Genomic DNA, 17956 nt, shown 5'->3' on the forward strand with positions numbered 1-17956 from the left:
AGAATCGAAAAGTCACAGCCTGGCAATCCTGCACTCCAACAATATTTACCATAGCCAACACTTGGAAGCAATGAAAATGTCCATCAACCGATTAAATGCACAAAGTAGAAGTGGTCCACGTACACAGTGGAAAATTACTCCAATAAAAAATAAAAATTAAATGTAAACATCCAACAAAAGTAAGGAGACATCAGCTTGTGTGGGTTTGTCCGGGCACACTCCACTCTAATTTATAACCGAGAAACACCACAGGCCGCAAGGGCTTTTCCCTAGTTACCAGGGTGGGGGACATAGAAAGGCTGCCGCCCTCTGGCAGTTACCTGCAAAAGCAGCTTTAAAGCCTGTGCTAATGGTCACTTCATAGGAACAAGTACTGCAGAACTGTAAATGAAACAGGCCCTCAAAATGGCTTGAGGGAGGTAAAGGCCAAAACATTTCAAAATGTGACACATACTTAAAGAGAACACTTTGAAGAACTAAGGGGTAATCACAGCTTGAAAAATAGAAAAGGACATGCCTTAAAGCTCAATTTCAACAGATTATGTGGCACATTCGAATTCAACCACAGAGAGGTATCAGCTCACACTTGTCAGAATAACCATCAGCAAAAAAACTACAAACAATAAATGCTGAAGGTGTTGTGGAGAAATGCATACCCTCAACTTCAAAGGGGACGTAACTTGGAAAGGGCCACGAATGAGTACAGAATGGAGGTGCCATAAAAAGGTAAACATTGAGCTACTATATGATCCAGCAGTCCCACTACTCGACGTATAACCTAAGAAGAGAGAATTGGAAAGACACAGGCAGGCAAATCTGCACTGCACAGTATTACAGTAGCCAAGATATGGAAGTAACCAAAAAGTCCAGCAACAGATGGATGGACAAAGAAGAACTCCTCCATGTACAGATGGAATATTCGCTAGTGAAAAAAATGAAACAATGTCATTTGCAGCACCACAGATGAGTCTAGACGTAATCACGCCACGTGTAGTAAGTGAGAAAGCAAAAGACACATATCCTATCATATCACTTTTAAGAGTTACTTAAAAATTGATACCAATGAAGATATTTCCACAGAGAAAGGCAATCACAGATTCATTAAAAAACTTATGGTTCACCAAATAGAAAGGGATGAGGATTGGATACATTACCACTTTGGGGTTAACAGAGATATACAAACCATGTGAAATATATAACCACCAAAGACGTACGGAAGACCAGGAGAAGACTACTCAACATTGTGTCATAACCTACATGGGAAAAGGATGCGAGGAAGAATAGATACATGTATATGTGTGAAAGAACCACATCTTGCACACCTACAACAAACAAACCATTGTAATTATATTTGCTGGGATAAAAAATAAAAAGTAAATTACAAATATGAACAAGAAGTAATGAGACATAAACTTAAAGGGCTTTTCCCTGGCACATTCCATTCTAATTTACAACCTAGAACACCACTTCCATTAAGGCTCTGTTTCCCTATTAACCAAATTTGGTAAAGGGGAAATGCTGCCACCTTGTGGCCGTTTCCTGGAAGAACAGCTTTAAACTCACAGCTAATGGTCACTTAACTTTCCCAAGGACTCAGGGCTGTAAAGGACACCTCCACTAAAACATTGTGCTGAAGGAGGGAATGGACAAAAAAATTCAAAACAGGCAAATGTTTCAAGAAGAGAATATGAAGAGTTAAGGTTTACTCACGCTCTTTTAAAAAAACGGAAAATGGATAAAAGCTCAACCTCAGGGAGTGTTAGACCCATGCAATCTAATCTACAAAAAGTTTCAACTTACACCAGTCGACTGACCATCAGCAAAATGTCTACAAACAATAAATGCTGAAGGGCTTTTAGAGAATTGTGTACCCTCTACCTGCTGGTGAGACGTGAAGGGGTAACAGCAAATAATGAGAACAGAAAGGAGCTGTGTTTAAAAGTAAAAATGGAGATACCATTCAATACAGCAGGCGCACCATTGGACCTCTCACCTGAGAAGGAAGACAAGAATCGAGAAGACACAGGCCGCAAAACTGCAGTGCAGCCTTATTCACAAGAGCCAAGACAGTGGAGCAATCAAAATGTCCAACAACAGGTGAATGGATAAAGAAGAAGTGGTCCATGTACACAATGGAATAATAGCCATGGAAAACAATGAACCACTGCTCTCTGAGGCACCACAAATGAGTCTGGAGATAATCACAAAACATGAGGTACGTCGGAAAGCAAAAGACCTGTATTCTATGATATCACTTATAGGCGTTATCTAATAACTGACACAAAGGAACATATTTCCACAGAGAAAGACACTCACAGACTTAGAAAACAAACTATGCTCATCTAAAAGGAAAGGTGGGGGGAATGGATAAATTAAGATTAGTGTTACTATACGTATACAAACACATATTATATACATATCTCAAAAAGACCAACCATATAGCAAGGGAGGTCTGCGGAACCCTCAGTAACATTTTACATGGGAAGAGGATCTGTACTTGAATAGACATATATAATGTACAAACGAACCAGATGGTGTACACCTAGGACAAACAATATTCTAAGCTTTACCCCAATTTAAAAAAAATTTAAAACCAAGAAGAAATAATGAGACATAAACTTATGGGACTTTCTCCATGCACATTCCAATGTAATTTACAAACTAGGAACACGACTTCCAGAAAGGCTCTGCTGCCCTAGTACCCAGATATGGGAATGGAGATAAGCTTCCTGCTTGAGGCCACTTCCTCCAACAGCAGCTTTAAACCCATTGCTAAAGGTCACTAAATATTCACCATACTTGCAGTTCGGTAAAAGACACCTGCTTTCTAAAAAAATTCTGGGGTGGAAAATCGACCAAAAATTTCAAAAGAGGGCAACCTTCCAAGAACACAATTTCAAGAGTTCTATTGTACTCCCAATTGTTTCCTTTTTTTTAACAGAAAAGAAAACGGTGGAGAAAAATGATGAGTTTTACGAATTTTCAAAGACATGCAAACCCAAATTACAAAAACCTATCAGCTCACAGCAGCCAGAAGGGCCATTAGCATAAATGCTGCAAACAATAAATGCTGAAGCGATTGTGGAGAAATGCGTACCCTCGATTCTAAGGGGGACGTGGTAAGAGCCACTAATGAAAACACAAAGAAGGTGCTTTGCAAAGGGAAACACGGTGCTACCAGTCAATCAATCACACCCACTGCTGGGCCTATCACCTGAGAAAATGAGAATCGAAAAGTCACAGCCTGGCAATCCTGCACTCCAACAATATTTACCATAGCCAACACTTGGAAGCAATGAACATGTCCATCAACCGAGGAATGCACAAAGTAGAAGTGGTCCACGTACACAGTGGAAAATTACTCCAATAAAAAATAAAAATTAAATGTAAAAATCCAACAAAAGTAAGGAGACATCAGCTTGTGTGGGTTTGTCCGGGCACACTCCACTCTAATTTATAACCGAGAAACACCACAGGCCGCAAGGGCTTTTCCCTAGTTACCAGGGTGGGGGACATAGAAAGGCTGCCGCCCTCTGGCAGTTACCTGCAAAAGCAGCTTTAAAGCCTGTGCTAATGGTCACTTCATAGGAACAAGTACTGCAGAACTGTAAATGAAACAGGCCCTCAAAATGGCTTGAGGGAGGTAAAGGCCAAAACATTTCAAACTGTGACACATACTTAAAGAGAACACTTTGAAGAACTAAGGGGTAATCACAGCTTGAAAAATAGAAAAGGACATGCCTTAAAGCTCAATTTCAACAGATTATGTGGCACATTCGAATTCAACCACAGAGAGGTATCAGCTCACACTTGTCAGAATAACCATCAGCAAGAAAACTACAAACAATAAATGCTGAAGGTGTTGTGGAGAAATGCATACCCTCAACATCAAAGGGGACGTAACTTGGAAAGGGCCACGAATGAGAACAGAATGGAGGTGCCTTAAAAAGGTAAACATTGAGCTATCATATGATCCAGCAGGCCCACTCCTCGACGTATAACCTAAGAAGAGAGAATTGGAAAGACACAGGCAGGCAAATCTGCATTGCACACCATTACAATAGCCAACATATGGAAGTAACCAAAAAGTCCAGCAACAGATGGATGGACAAAGAAGAACTCCTCCATGTACAGATGGAATATTCGCTAGTGAAAAAAATGAAACAATGCTATTTGAAGCACCATAGATGAGTCTAGACGTAATCACGCCACGTGTAGTAAGTGAGAAAGCAAAAGGCACATATCCTATCATATCACTTTTAAGAGTTACTTAAAAATTGATACCAATGAAGATATTTCCACAGAGAAAGGCAATCACAGATTCATTAAAAAACTTATGGTTCACCAAATAGAAAGGGATGAGGATTGGGTACATTGCCGCATTGGGGTTAACAGAGATATACAAACCATGTGAAATATATAACCACCAAAGACGTACGGAAGACCAGGAGAAGATTACTCAACATTGTGTCATAACCTACATGGGAAAAGGATGCGAGGAAGAATAGATACATGTATATGTGTGAAAGAACCACATCTTGCACACCTAGAACAAACAAACCATTGTAATCATATTTACTGGGATAAAAAAATAAAAAGTAAACTACAAATATGAACAAGAAGTAATGAGACATAAACTTAAAGGGCTTTTCCCTGGCACATTCCATTCTAATTTACAACCTACAACACCACTTCCATTAAGGCTCTGTTTCCCTAGTAACCAAATATGGTAAAGGGGAAATGCTGCCACCTTGTGGCCGTTTCCTGCAAGAACAGCTTTAAACTCACAGCTAATGGTCACTTCACATTCCCAAGGACTCAGGGCTGTAAAGGACACCTGCCCTAAAAAATTGTGCTGAAGGAGGGAATGGACAAAACAATTCAAAACAGGCAAATGTTTCAAGAAGAGAGTAGGAAGAGTTAAGTTTTACTCACGCTCTTTTAAAAAAAAGGAAAATGGATAAAAGCTCAACCTCAGGGAGTGTTAGACCCATGCAATCTAATCTACAAAAAGTTTCAACTTACACCAGTCGACTGACCTTGAGCAAAAAGTCTACAAACAATAAATGCTGAAGGGGTTTTAGGGAACTGTGTACCCTCTACCTGCTGGTGAGACGTAAAGGGGTAACAGCCAATAATGAGAACAGAAAGGAGCTGTGTTTAAAAGGAAAAATGGAGGTACCATTCAATCCAGCAGGCGCACCAATGGACCTCTCACTTGAGAAGACAAGAATCGAGAAGACACAGGCCGCAAAAGTTGCAGTGCAGCCTTATTCACAATAGCCAAGACAGTGAAGCAATCCAAATGTCCAACAACCGGTAAATGGATAAAGAAGAAGTGGTCCATGTACACAATGGAATAATAGCCATGGAAAACAATGAACCACTGCTCTCTGAGGCACCACAAATGAGTCTGGAGATAATCACAAAACATGAGGTACGTCGGAAAGCAAAAGACCTGTATTCTATGATATCACTTATAGGCGTTATCTAATAACTGACACAAAGGAACATATTTCCACAGAGAAAGACACTCACAGACTTAGAAAACAAACTATGCTCATCTAAAAGGAAAGGTGGGGGGAATGGATAAATTAAGATTAGTGTTACTATACGTATACAAACACATATTATATACATATCTCAAAAAGACCAACCATATAGCAAGGGAGGTCTGCGGAACCCTCAGTAACATTTTACATGGGAAGAGGATCTGTACTTGAATAGACATATATAATGTACAAACGAACCAGATGGTGTACACCTAGGACAAACAATATTCTAAGCTTTACCCCAATTTAAAAAAAATTTAAAACCAAGAAGAAATAATGAGACATAAACTTATGGGGCTTTCTCCATGCACATTCCAATGTAATTTACAAACTAGGAACACGACTTCCAGAAAGGCTCTGCTGCCCTAGTACCCAGATATGGGAATGGAGATAAGCTTCCTGCTTGAGGCCACTTCCTCCAACAGCAGCTTTAAACCCATTGCTAAAGGTCACTAAATATTCACCAAACTTGCAGTTCGGTAAAAGACACCTGCTTTCTAAAAAAATTCTGGGGTGGAAAATCGACCAAAAATTTCAAAAGAGGGCAACCTTCCAAGAACACAATTTCAAGAGTTCTATTGTACTCCCAATTGTTTCCTTTTTTTTAACAGAAAAGAAAACGGTGGAGAAAAATGATGAGTTTTACGAATTTTCAAAGACATGCAAACCCAAATTACAAAAACCTATCAGCTCACAGCAGCCCGAAGGGCCATTAGCATAAATGCTGCAAACAATAAATGCTGAAGCGATTGTGGAGAAATGCGTACCCTCGATTCTAAGGGGGACGTGGTAAGAGCCACTAATGAAAACACAAAGAAGGTGCTTTGCAAAGGGAAACACGGTGCTACCAGTCAATCAATCACACCCACTGCTGGGCCTATCACCTGAGAAAATGAGAATCGAAAAGTCACAGCCTGGCAATCCTGCACTCCAACAATATTTACCATAGCCAACACTTGGAAGCAATGAACATGTCCATCAACCGATTAATGCACAAAGTAGAAGTGGTCCACGTACACAGTGGAAAATTACTCCAATAAAAAATAAAAATTAAATGTAAAAATCCAACAAAAGTAAGGAGACATCAGCTTGTGTGGGTTTGTCCGGGCACACTCCACTCTAATTTATAACCGAGAAACACCACAGGCCGCAAGGGCTTTTCCCTAGTTACCAGGGTGGGGGACATAGAAAGGCTGCCGCCCTCTGGCAGTTACCTGCAAAAGCAGCTTTAAAGCCTGTGCTAATGGTCACTTCATAGGAACAAGTACTGCAGAACTGTAAATGAAACAGGCCCTCAAAATGGCTTGAGCGAGGTAAAGGCCAAAACATTTCAAAATGTGACACATACTTAAAGAGAACACTTTGAAGAACTAAGGGGTAATCACAGCTTGAAAAATAGAAAAGGACATGCCTTAAAGCTCAATTTCAACAGATTATGTGGCACATTCGAATTCAACCACAGAGAGGTATCAGCTCACACTTGTCAGAATAACCATCAGCAAGAAAACTACAAACAATAAATGCTGAAGGTGTTGTGGAGAAATGCATACCCTCAACATCAAAGGGGACGTAACTTGGAAAGGGCCACGAATGAGAACAGAATGGAGGTGCCTTAAAAAGGTAAACATTGAGCTACCATATGATCCAGCAGGCCCACTCCTCGACGTATAACCTAAGAAGAGAGAATTGGAAAGACACAGGCAGGCAAATCTGCATTGCACACCATTACAATAGCCAACATATGGAAGTAACCAAAAAGTCCAGCAACAGATGGATGGACAAAGAAGAACTCCTCCATGTACAGATGGAATATTCGCTAGTGAAAAAAAGGAAACAATGCTATTTGAAGCACCATAGATGAGTCTAGACGTAATCACGCCACGTGTAGTAAGTGAGAAAGCAAAAGGCACATATCCTATCATATCACTTTTAGGAGTTACTTAAAAATTGATACCAATGAAGATATTTCCACAGAGAAAGGCAATCACAGATTCATTAAAAAACTTATGGTTCACCAAATAGAAAGGGATGAGGATTGGATACATTGCCACATTGGGGTTAACAGAGATATACAAACCATGTGAAATATATAACCACCAAAGACGTACGGAAGACCAGGAGAAGACTACTCAACATTGTGTCATAACCTACATGGGAAAAGGATGCGAGGAAGAATAGATACATGTATTGTGTGAAAGAACCACATCTTGCACACCTAGAACAAAGAAACCATTGTAATCATATTTACTGGGATAAAAAATAAAAAGTAAACTACAAATATGAACAAGAAGTAATGAGACATAAACTTAAAGGGCTTTTCCCTGGCACATTCCATTCTAATTTACAACCTAGAACACCACTTCCATTAAGGCTCTGTTTCCCTAGTAACCAAATATGGTAAAGGGGAAATGCTGCCACCTTGTGGCCGTTTCCTGCAAGAACAGCTTTAAACTCACAGCTAATGGTCACTTCACATTCCCAAGGACTCAGGGCTGTAAAGGACACCTGCCCTAAAAAATTGTGCTGAAGGAGGGAATGGACAAAACAATTCAAAACAGGCAAATGTTTCAAGAAGAGAGTAGGAAGAGTTAAGTTTTACTCACGCTCTTTTAAAAAAAAGGAAAATGGATAAAAGCTCAACCTCAGGGAGTGTTAGACCCATGCAATCTAATCTACAAAAAGTTTCAACTTACACCAGTCGACTGACCTTGAGCAAAAAGTCTACAAACAATAAATGCTGAAGGGGTTTTAGGGAACTGTGTACCCTCTACCTGCTGGTGAGACGTAAAGGGGTAACAGCCAATAATGAGAACAGAAAGGAGCTGTGTTTAAAAGTAAAAATGGAGGTACCATTCAATCCAGCAGGCGCACCAATGGACCTCTCACTTGAGAAGACAAGAATCGAGAAGACACAGGCCGCAAAAGTTGCAGTGCAGCCTTATTCACAATAGCCAAGACAGTGAAGCAATCCAAATGTCCAACAACCGGTAAATGGATAAAGAAGAAGTGGTCCATGTACACAATGGAATAATAGCCATGGAAAACAATGAACCACTGCTCTCTGAGGCACCACAAATGAGTCTGGAGATAATCACAAAACATGAGGTACGTCGGAAAGCAAAAGACCTGTATTCTATGATATCACTTATAGGCGTTATCTAATAACTGACACAAAGGAACATATTTCCACAGAGAAAGACACTCACAGACTTAGAAAACAAACTATGCTCATCTAAAAGGAAAGGTGGGGGGAATGGATAAATTAAGATTAGTGTTACTATACGTATACAAACACATATTATATACATATCTCAAAAAGACCAACCATATAGCAAGGGAGGTCTGCGGAACCCTCAGTAACATTTTACATGGGAAGAGGATCTGTACTTGAATAGACATATATAATGTACAAACGAACCAGATGGTGTACACCTAGGACAAACAATATTCTAAGCTTTACCCCAATTTAAAAAAAATTTAAAACCAAGAAGAAATAATGAGACATAAACTTATGGGGCTTTCTCCATGCACATTCCAATGTAATTTACAAACTAGGAACACGACTTCCAGAAAGGCTCTGCTGCCCTAGTACCCAGATATGGGAATGGAGATAAGCTTCCTGCTTGAGGCCACTTCCTCCAACAGCAGCTTTAAACCCATTGCTAAAGGTCACTAAATATTCACCAAACTTGCAGTTCGGTAAAAGACACCTGCTTTCTAAAAAAATTCTGGGGTGGAAAATCGACCAAAAATTTCAAAAGAGGGCAACCTTCCAAGAACACAATTTCAAGAGTTCTATTGTACTCCCAATTGTTTCCTTTTTTTTAACAGAAAAGAAAACGGTGGAGAAAAATGATGAGTTTTACGAATTTTCAAAGACATGCAAACCCAAATTACAAAAACCTATCAGCTCACAGCAGCCCGAAGGGCCATTAGCATAAATGCTGCAAACAATAAATGCTGAAGCGATTGTGGAGAAATGCGTACCCTCGATTCTAAGGGGGACGTGGTAAGAGCCACTAATGAAAACACAAAGAAGGTGCTTTGCAAAGGGAAACACGGTGCTACCAGTCAATCAATCACACCCACTGCTGGGCCTATCACCTGACAAAATGAGAATCGAAAAGTCACAGCCTGGCAATCCTGCACTCCAACAATATTTACCATAGCCAACACTTGGAAGCAATGAAAATGTCCATCAACCGATTAATGCACAAAGTAGAAGTGGTCCACGTACACAGTGGAAAATTACTCCAATAAAAAATAAAAATTAAATGTAAAAATCCAACAAAAGTAAGGAGACATCAGCTTGTGTGGGTTTGTCCGGGCACACTCCACTCTAATTTATAACCGAGAAACACCACAGGCCGCAAGGGCTTTTCCCTAGTTACCAGGGTGGGGGACATAGAAAGGCTGCCGCCCTCTGGCAGTTACCTGCAAAAGCAGCTTTAAAGCCTGTGCTAATGGTCACTTCATAGGAACAAGTACTGCAGAACTGTAAATGAAACAGGCCCTCAAAATGGCTTGAGGGAGGTAAAGGCCAAAACATTTCAAACTGTGACACATACTTAAAGAGAACACTTTGAAGAACTAAGGGGTAATCACAGCTTGAAAAATAGAAAAGGACATGCCTTAAAGCTCAATTTCAACAGATTATGTGGCACATTCGAATTCAACCACAGAGAGGTATCAGCTCACACTTGTCAGAATAACCATCAGCAAGAAAACTACAAACAATAAATGCTGAAGGTGTTGTGGAGAAATGCATACCCTCAACATCAAAGGGGACGTAACTTGGAAAGGGCCACGAATGAGAACAGAATGGAGGTGCCTTAAAAAGGTAAACATTGAGCTACCATATGATCCAGCAGGCCCACTCCTCGACGTATAACCTAAGAAGAGAGAATTGGAAAGACACAGGCAGGCAAATCTGCATTGCACACCATTACAATAGCCAACATATGGAAGTAACCAAAAAGTCCAGCAACAGATGGATGGACAAAGAAGAACTCCTCCATGTACAGATGGAATATTCGCTAGTGAAAAAAAGGAAACAATGCTATTTGAAGCACCATAGATGAGTCTAGACGTAATCACGCCACGTGTAGTAAGTGAGAAAGCAAAAGGCACATATCCTATCATATCACTTTTAGGAGTTACTTAAAAATTGATACCAATGAAGATATTTCCACAGAGAAAGGCAATCACAGATTCATTAAAAAACTTATGGTTCACCAAATAGAAAGGGATGAGGATTGGATACATTGCCACATTGGGGTTAACAGAGATATACAAACCATGTGAAATATATAACCACCAAAGACGTACGGAAGACCAGGAGAAGACTACTCAACATTGTGTCATAACCTACATGGGAAAAGGATGCGAGGAAGAATAGATACATGTATTGTGTGAAAGAACCACATCTTGCACACCTAGAACAAAGAAACCATTGTAATCATATTTACTGGGATAAAAAATAAAAAGTAAACTACAAATATGAACAAGAAGTAATGAGACATAAACTTAAAGGGCTTTTCCCTGGCACATTCCATTCTAATTTACAACCTAGAACACCACTTCCATTAAGGCTCTGTTTCCCTAGTAACCAAATATGGTAAAGGGGAAATGCTGCCACCTTGTGGCCGTTTCCTGCAAGAACAGCTTTAAACTCACAGCTAATGGTCACTTCACATTCCCAAGGACTCAGGGCTGTAAAGGACACCTGCCCTAAAAAATTGTGCTGAAGGAGGGAATGGACAAAACAATTCAAAACAGGCAAATGTTTCAAGAAGAGAGTAGGAAGAGTTAAGTTTTACTCACGCTCTTTTAAAAAAAAGGAAAATGGATAAAAGCTCAACCTCAGGGAGTGTTAGACCCATGCAATCTAATCTACAAAAAGTTTCAACTTACACCAGTCGACTGACCATGAGCAAAAAGTCTACAAGCAATAAATGCTGAAGGGGTTTTAGGGAACTGTGTACCCTCTACCTGCTGGTGAGACGTAAAGGGGTAACAGCCAATAATGAGAACAGAAAGGAGCTGTGTTTAAAAGGAAAAATGGAGGTACCATTCAATCCAGCAGGCGCACCAATGGACCTCTCACTTGAGAAGACAAGAATCGAGAAGACACAGGCCGCAAAAGTTGCAGTGCAGCCTTATTCACAATAGCCAAGACAGTGAAGCAATCAAAATGTCCAACAACCGGTAAATGGATAAAGAAGAAGTGGTCCATGTACACAATGGAATAATAGCCATGGAAAACAATGAACCACTGCTCTCTGAGGCACCACAAATGAGTCTCGAGATAATCACAAAACATGAGGTAAGTCGGAAAGCAAAGGACCTATATTCTATGATATCACTTATAGGCGTTATCTAATAACTGACACAAAGGAACATATTTCCACAGAGAAAGACACTCACAGACTTAGAAAACAAACTATGCTCATCTAAAAGGAAAGGTGGGGGGAATGGATAAATTAAGATTAGTGTTACTATACGTATACAAACACATATTATATACATATCTCAAAAAGACCAACCATATAACAAGGGAGGTCTGCGGAACCCTCAGTAACATTTTACATGGGAAGAGGATCTGTACTTGAATAGACATATATAATGTACAAACGAACCAGATGGTGTACACCTAGGACAAACAATATTCTAAGCTTTACACCAATTAAAAAAAATTTTAAAACCAAGAAGAAATAATGAGACATAAACTTATGGGGCTTTCTCCATGCACATTCCAATGTAATTTACAAACTAGGAACACGACTTCCAGAAAGGCTCTGCTGCCCTAGTACCCAGATATGGGAATGGAGATATGCTTCCTGCTTGAGGCCACTTCTTACAACAGCAGCTTTAAACCCATTGCTAAAGGTCACTAAATATTCACCAAACTTGCAGTTCGGTAAAAGACACCTGCTTTCTAAAAAAATTCTGGGGTGGAAAATCGACCACAAATTTCAAAAGAGGGCAACCTTCCAAGAACACAATTTCAAGAGTTCTATTGTACTCCCAGTTGTTTCCTTTTTTTTAACAGAAAAGAAAACGGTGGAGAAAAATGATGAGTTTTACGAATTTTCAAAGACATGCAAACCCAAATTACAAAAACCTATCAGCTCACAGCAGCCAGAAGGGCCATTAGCATAAATGCTGCAAACAAAAAATGCTGAAGCGATTGTGGAGAAATGCGTACCCTCGATTCTAAGGGGGACGTGGTAAGAGCCACTAATGAAAACACAAAGAAGGTGCTTTGCAAAGGGAAACACGGTGCTACCAGTCAATCAATCACACCCACTGCTGGCCCTATCACCTGAGAAAATGAGAATCGAAAAGTCACAGCCTGGCAATCCTGCACTCCAACAATATTTACCATAGCCAACACTTGGAAGCAATGAAAATGTCCATCAACCGATTAATGCACAAAGTAGAAGTGGTCCACGTACACAGTGGAAAATTACTCCAATAAAAAATAAAAATTAAATGTAAAAATCCAACAAAAGTAAGGAGACATCAGCTTGTGTGGGTTTGTCCGGGCACACTCCACTCTAATTTATAACCGAGAAACACCACAGGCCGCAAGGGCTTTTCCCTAGTTACCAGGGTGGGGGACATAGAAAGGCTGCCGCCCTCTGGCAGTTACCTGCAAAAGCAGCTTTAAAGCCTGTGCTAATGGTCACTTCATAGGAACAAGTACTGCAGAACTGTAAATGAAACAGGCCCTCAAAATGGCTTGAGCGAGGTAAAGGCCAAAACATTTCAAAATGTGACACATACTTAAAGAGAACACTTTGAAGAACTAAGGGGTAATCACAGCTTGAAAAATAGAAAAGGACATGCCTTAAAGCTCAATTTCAACAGATTATGTGGCACATTCGAATTCAACCACAGAGAGGTATCAGCTCACACTTGTCAGAATAACCATCAGCAAAAAAACTACAAACAATAAATGCTGAAGGTGTTGTGGAGAAATGCATACCCTCAACTTCAAAGGGGACGTAACTTGGAAAGGGCCACGAATGAGTACAGAATGGAGGTGCCATAAAAAGGTAAACATTGAGCTACTATATGATCCAGCAGTCCCACTACTCGACGTATAACCTAAGAAGAGAGAATTGGAAAGACACAGGCAGGCAAATCTGCACTGCACAGTATTACAGTAGCCAAGATATGGAAGTAACCAAAAAGTCCAGCAACAGATGGATGGACAAAGAAGAACTCCTCCATGTACAGATGGAATATTCGCTAGTGAAAAAAATGAAACAATGTCATTTGCAGCACCATAGATGAGTCTAGACGTAATCACGCCACGTGTAGTAAGTGAGAAAGCAAAAGACACATATCCTATCATATCACTTTTAAGAGTTACTTAAAAATTGATACCAATGAAGATATTTCCACAGAGAAAGGCAATCACAGATTCATTAAAAAACTTATGGTTCACCAAATAGAAAGGGATGAGGATTGGATACATTACCACTTTGGGGTTAACAGAGATATACAAACCATGTGAAATATATAACCACCAAAGACGTACGGAAGACCAGGAGAAGACTACTCAACATTGTGTCATAACCTACATGGGAAAAGGATGCGAGGAAGAATAGATACATGTATATGTGTGAAAGAACCACATCTTGCACACCTAGAACAAACAAACCATTGTAATTATATTTGCTGGGATAAAAAATAAAAAGTAAATTACAAATATGAACAAGAAGTAATGAGACATAAACTTAAAGGGCTTTTCCCTGGCACATTCCATTCTAATTTACAACCTAGAACACCACTTCCATTAAGGCTCTGTTTCCCTATTAACCAAATTTGGTAAAGGGGAAATGCTGCCACCTTGTGGCCGTTTCCTGGAAGAACAGCTTTAAACTCACAGCTAATGGTCACTTAACTTTCCCAAGGACTCAGGGCTGTAAAGGACACCTCCACTAAAACATTGTGCTGAAGGAGGGAATGGACAAAAAAATTCAAAACAGGCAAATGTTTCAAGAAGAGAATATGAAGAGTTAAGGTTTACTCACGCTCTTTTAAAAAAACGGAAAATGGATAAAAGCTCAACCTCAGGGAGTGTTAGACCCATGCAATCTAATCTACAAAAAGTTTCAACTTACACCAGTCGACTGACCATCAGCAAAATGTCTACAAACAATAAATGCTGAAGGGCTTTTAGAGAATTGTGTACCCTCTACCTGCTGGTGAGACGTGAAGGGGTAACAGCAAATAATGAGAACAGAAAGGAGCTGTGTTTAAAAGTAAAAATGGAGATACCATTCAATACAGCAGGCGCACCATTGGACCTCTCACCTGAGAAGGAAGACAAGAATCGAGAAGACACAGGCCGCAAAACTGCAGTGCAGCCTTATTCACAAGAGCCAAGACAGTGGAGCAATCAAAATGTCCAACAACAGGTGAATGGATAAAGAAGAAGTGGTCCATGTACACAATGGAATAATAGCCATGGAAAACAATGAACCATTGCTCTCTGAGGCACCACAAATGATTCTGAAGATAATCACGAAACATGAGGTAAGTCGGAAAGCAAAAGATCTCTATTCTATGATATCACTTATAGACGTTATCTAATAACTGACACAAAGGAACATATTTCCACAGAGAAAGACACTCACAGACTTAGAAAACAAACTATGCTCATCTAAAAGGAAAGGTGGGGGGAATGGATAAATTAAGATTAGTGTTACTATATGTATACAAACACATATTATATACATATCTGAAAAAGACCGACCATATAGCAAGGGTGGTCTGTGGAACACTCTGTAACATTTTACATGGGAAGAGTATCTGTACTTGAATAGACATATAGAATGTACAAATGAACCAGATTGTGTACACCTAGGACAAACAATATTCTAAGCTTTACCCCTATTAAAAAAAATTTTAAAACCAAGAAAAAATAATGAGACATAAACTAATGGGGGTTTCTCCACGCACATTACAATGTAATTTGCAACCTAGGAACACGACTTCCAGAAAGGCTCTGCTGCCCTAGTCCTCAGATTTGGGAATGGAGAAGTACTGCCTCCTTGAGGCCACTTCCCACAACAGCAGCTTTAAACCCATTGCTAAAGGTCACTAAATATTCACCAAACTTGCAGTTCGGTAAATGACAGCTGCTCTCTAAAAAAATTCTGGGGTGGAAAATCGACCAAAAAATTCCAAAGAGGGCAACCTTCCAAGAACACAATTTCAAGAGTTATACTGTACTCCCAATTGTTTCCTTTTTTTAACAGAAATTAAAACGGCAGAGAAAAATGATGAGTTTTACGAATTTTCAAAGACATGCAAACCCACGTTACAAAAACCTATCAGCTCACAGCAGCCACAAGGGCCATTAGCATAAATGCTGCAAACAGTAAATGCTGAAGCAATTGTGGAGAAATGCGTACCCTCAATTCTAAGGGGGACGTGGTAAGAGCCACTAATGAAAACACAAAGAAGGTGCTTTGAAAAGGGGACCACGGTGCTACCAGTCAATGAATCACACTCACTGCTGGGCCTATCACCTGATAAAATGAGAATCAAATAGTCACAGGCTGGCAATCCTGCACTCCAACAATATTTACCATAGCCAACACTTGGAAACAATGAAAATGTCCATCAACCAAGGAATACACAAAGTAGAAGTTGTCCACGTATATAGTGGAAAATTACTCCAATAAAAAATAAAAATTAAATTTAAAAATCCAACAAAAGTAAGGAGACATCAGCTTGTGTGGGTTTGTCCGGGCACACTCCACTCTAATTTATAACCGAGAAACACCACAGGCTGCAAGGGCTTTTCCATATGTACCAGGGTGGGGAACATAGAAAGGCTGCCACCCTCTGGCAGTTACCTGCAAAAGCAGCTTTAAGGCCTGTGCTAATGGTCATTTCCTAGGAACAAGTACTGCAGGACTGTAAATGAAACCTGCCCTCAAAATGTCTTGAGGGAGGTAATGGCCAAAACATGTCAAAATGTGACACATACTTTAAGAGAACACTTTGAAGAAATAAGGGGTAATCACAGCTTGAAAAGTAAAAAGGACATGCCTTAAAGCTCAATTTCAACGGATTATGAGGCCCATTCGAATTCAACCAGAAAGAGGTAGCAGCTCACACTTGTCAAAATAACCATCAGCAAGAAAACTACAAACAATAAATGCTGAAGTTGTTGTGGAGGAATGCATACCCTGAACTTTAAGTGGGATATAACTTGGAAAGAGGCACTAAAGAGAACAGAATGTAAGTGCCTTAAAAATGTGAACATTGAGCTACCATATGACCCAGCAATCCCACTACCTGCTATACACCCAGAGAAAACCATAATTCAAAAATACACTTGCACCCGAATGTTTATTACAGCACTATTTACAATAGCCTGGTCATGGAAGCAACCTAAATGCCCATCAACAGATGAATGGATAAAGAAGTTGTGGTACATATATAGAATGGAATATTACTCAGCCACAAAAAGGAACCAAATTGAGTCATTTGTTGAGACGTGGATGGATCTAGAGACTGTCATACAGAGTGAAGTAAGTCAGAAAGAGAAAAACAAATACCGTATATTAACGCAGGTATGTGGAACCTAGAAAATTGGTACAGATGAGCCAGTTTGCAGGGCATAAGTTGAGACACAGATGTAGAGCGCAGACACATGGATACCAAGGGGGGGGGGAATGTGGTGGGGTGGGGATGGTGTTGTGCTGAATTGGGCTATTGGGATTGACATGTATACACTGATGTGTATAAAATTGATGACTGATAAGAACCTGCAGTATAAAAAAACAAACAAAACAACTAATACTAAACTTTCATTCGGTTTTTTGTATGGAAATATGTTAATATAAATGTTTCAGACATTACATGAAATTTCTAAAAATCTTATATGTTCTGGTATAATGTTATAATTCATAATCCTAGTTATTACTTTAAAATGTATATCTCAGAAATAACTAATTTTCTTGTCAACTGCATTATTATAAACTTTCATCAAATCTTTAACCGTGGTCATTTTTAAGTCTTTTGTCATTTACAGACAGTTCTGGGTGTACTCTGATGCTTTTGCAAATATGTTCCTATAAAAGGGTTTCATCTTCATGAAATTCATGGAAAAGACTCTGACAAGTACAGGTTTCTGGTAACTCTATTGTACTGCTGAAATGAATGAATAAGCATTTTCAGAACTCTAATGATAAAACTAATGAACTCATAAAAGTGCTAACAAAAGATCAAGATGAAAAAAAAATTAATTACATGGGACTGAGTGAACTGATGACGATAAGTATAATTTTTGTTACTTTCTGTTTGAATTAAAAAAAAATCCCACAAGGACTCAGAGGCAAAGAATATACAAATCAATTTTCACTGCAAAGTAAAGC

This window comes from Balaenoptera borealis (assembly GCF_965194805.1).
Source record: "Balaenoptera borealis genome assembly, chromosome: 2".
NCBI lineage: Eukaryota > Metazoa > Chordata > Mammalia > Artiodactyla > Balaenopteridae > Balaenoptera > Balaenoptera borealis.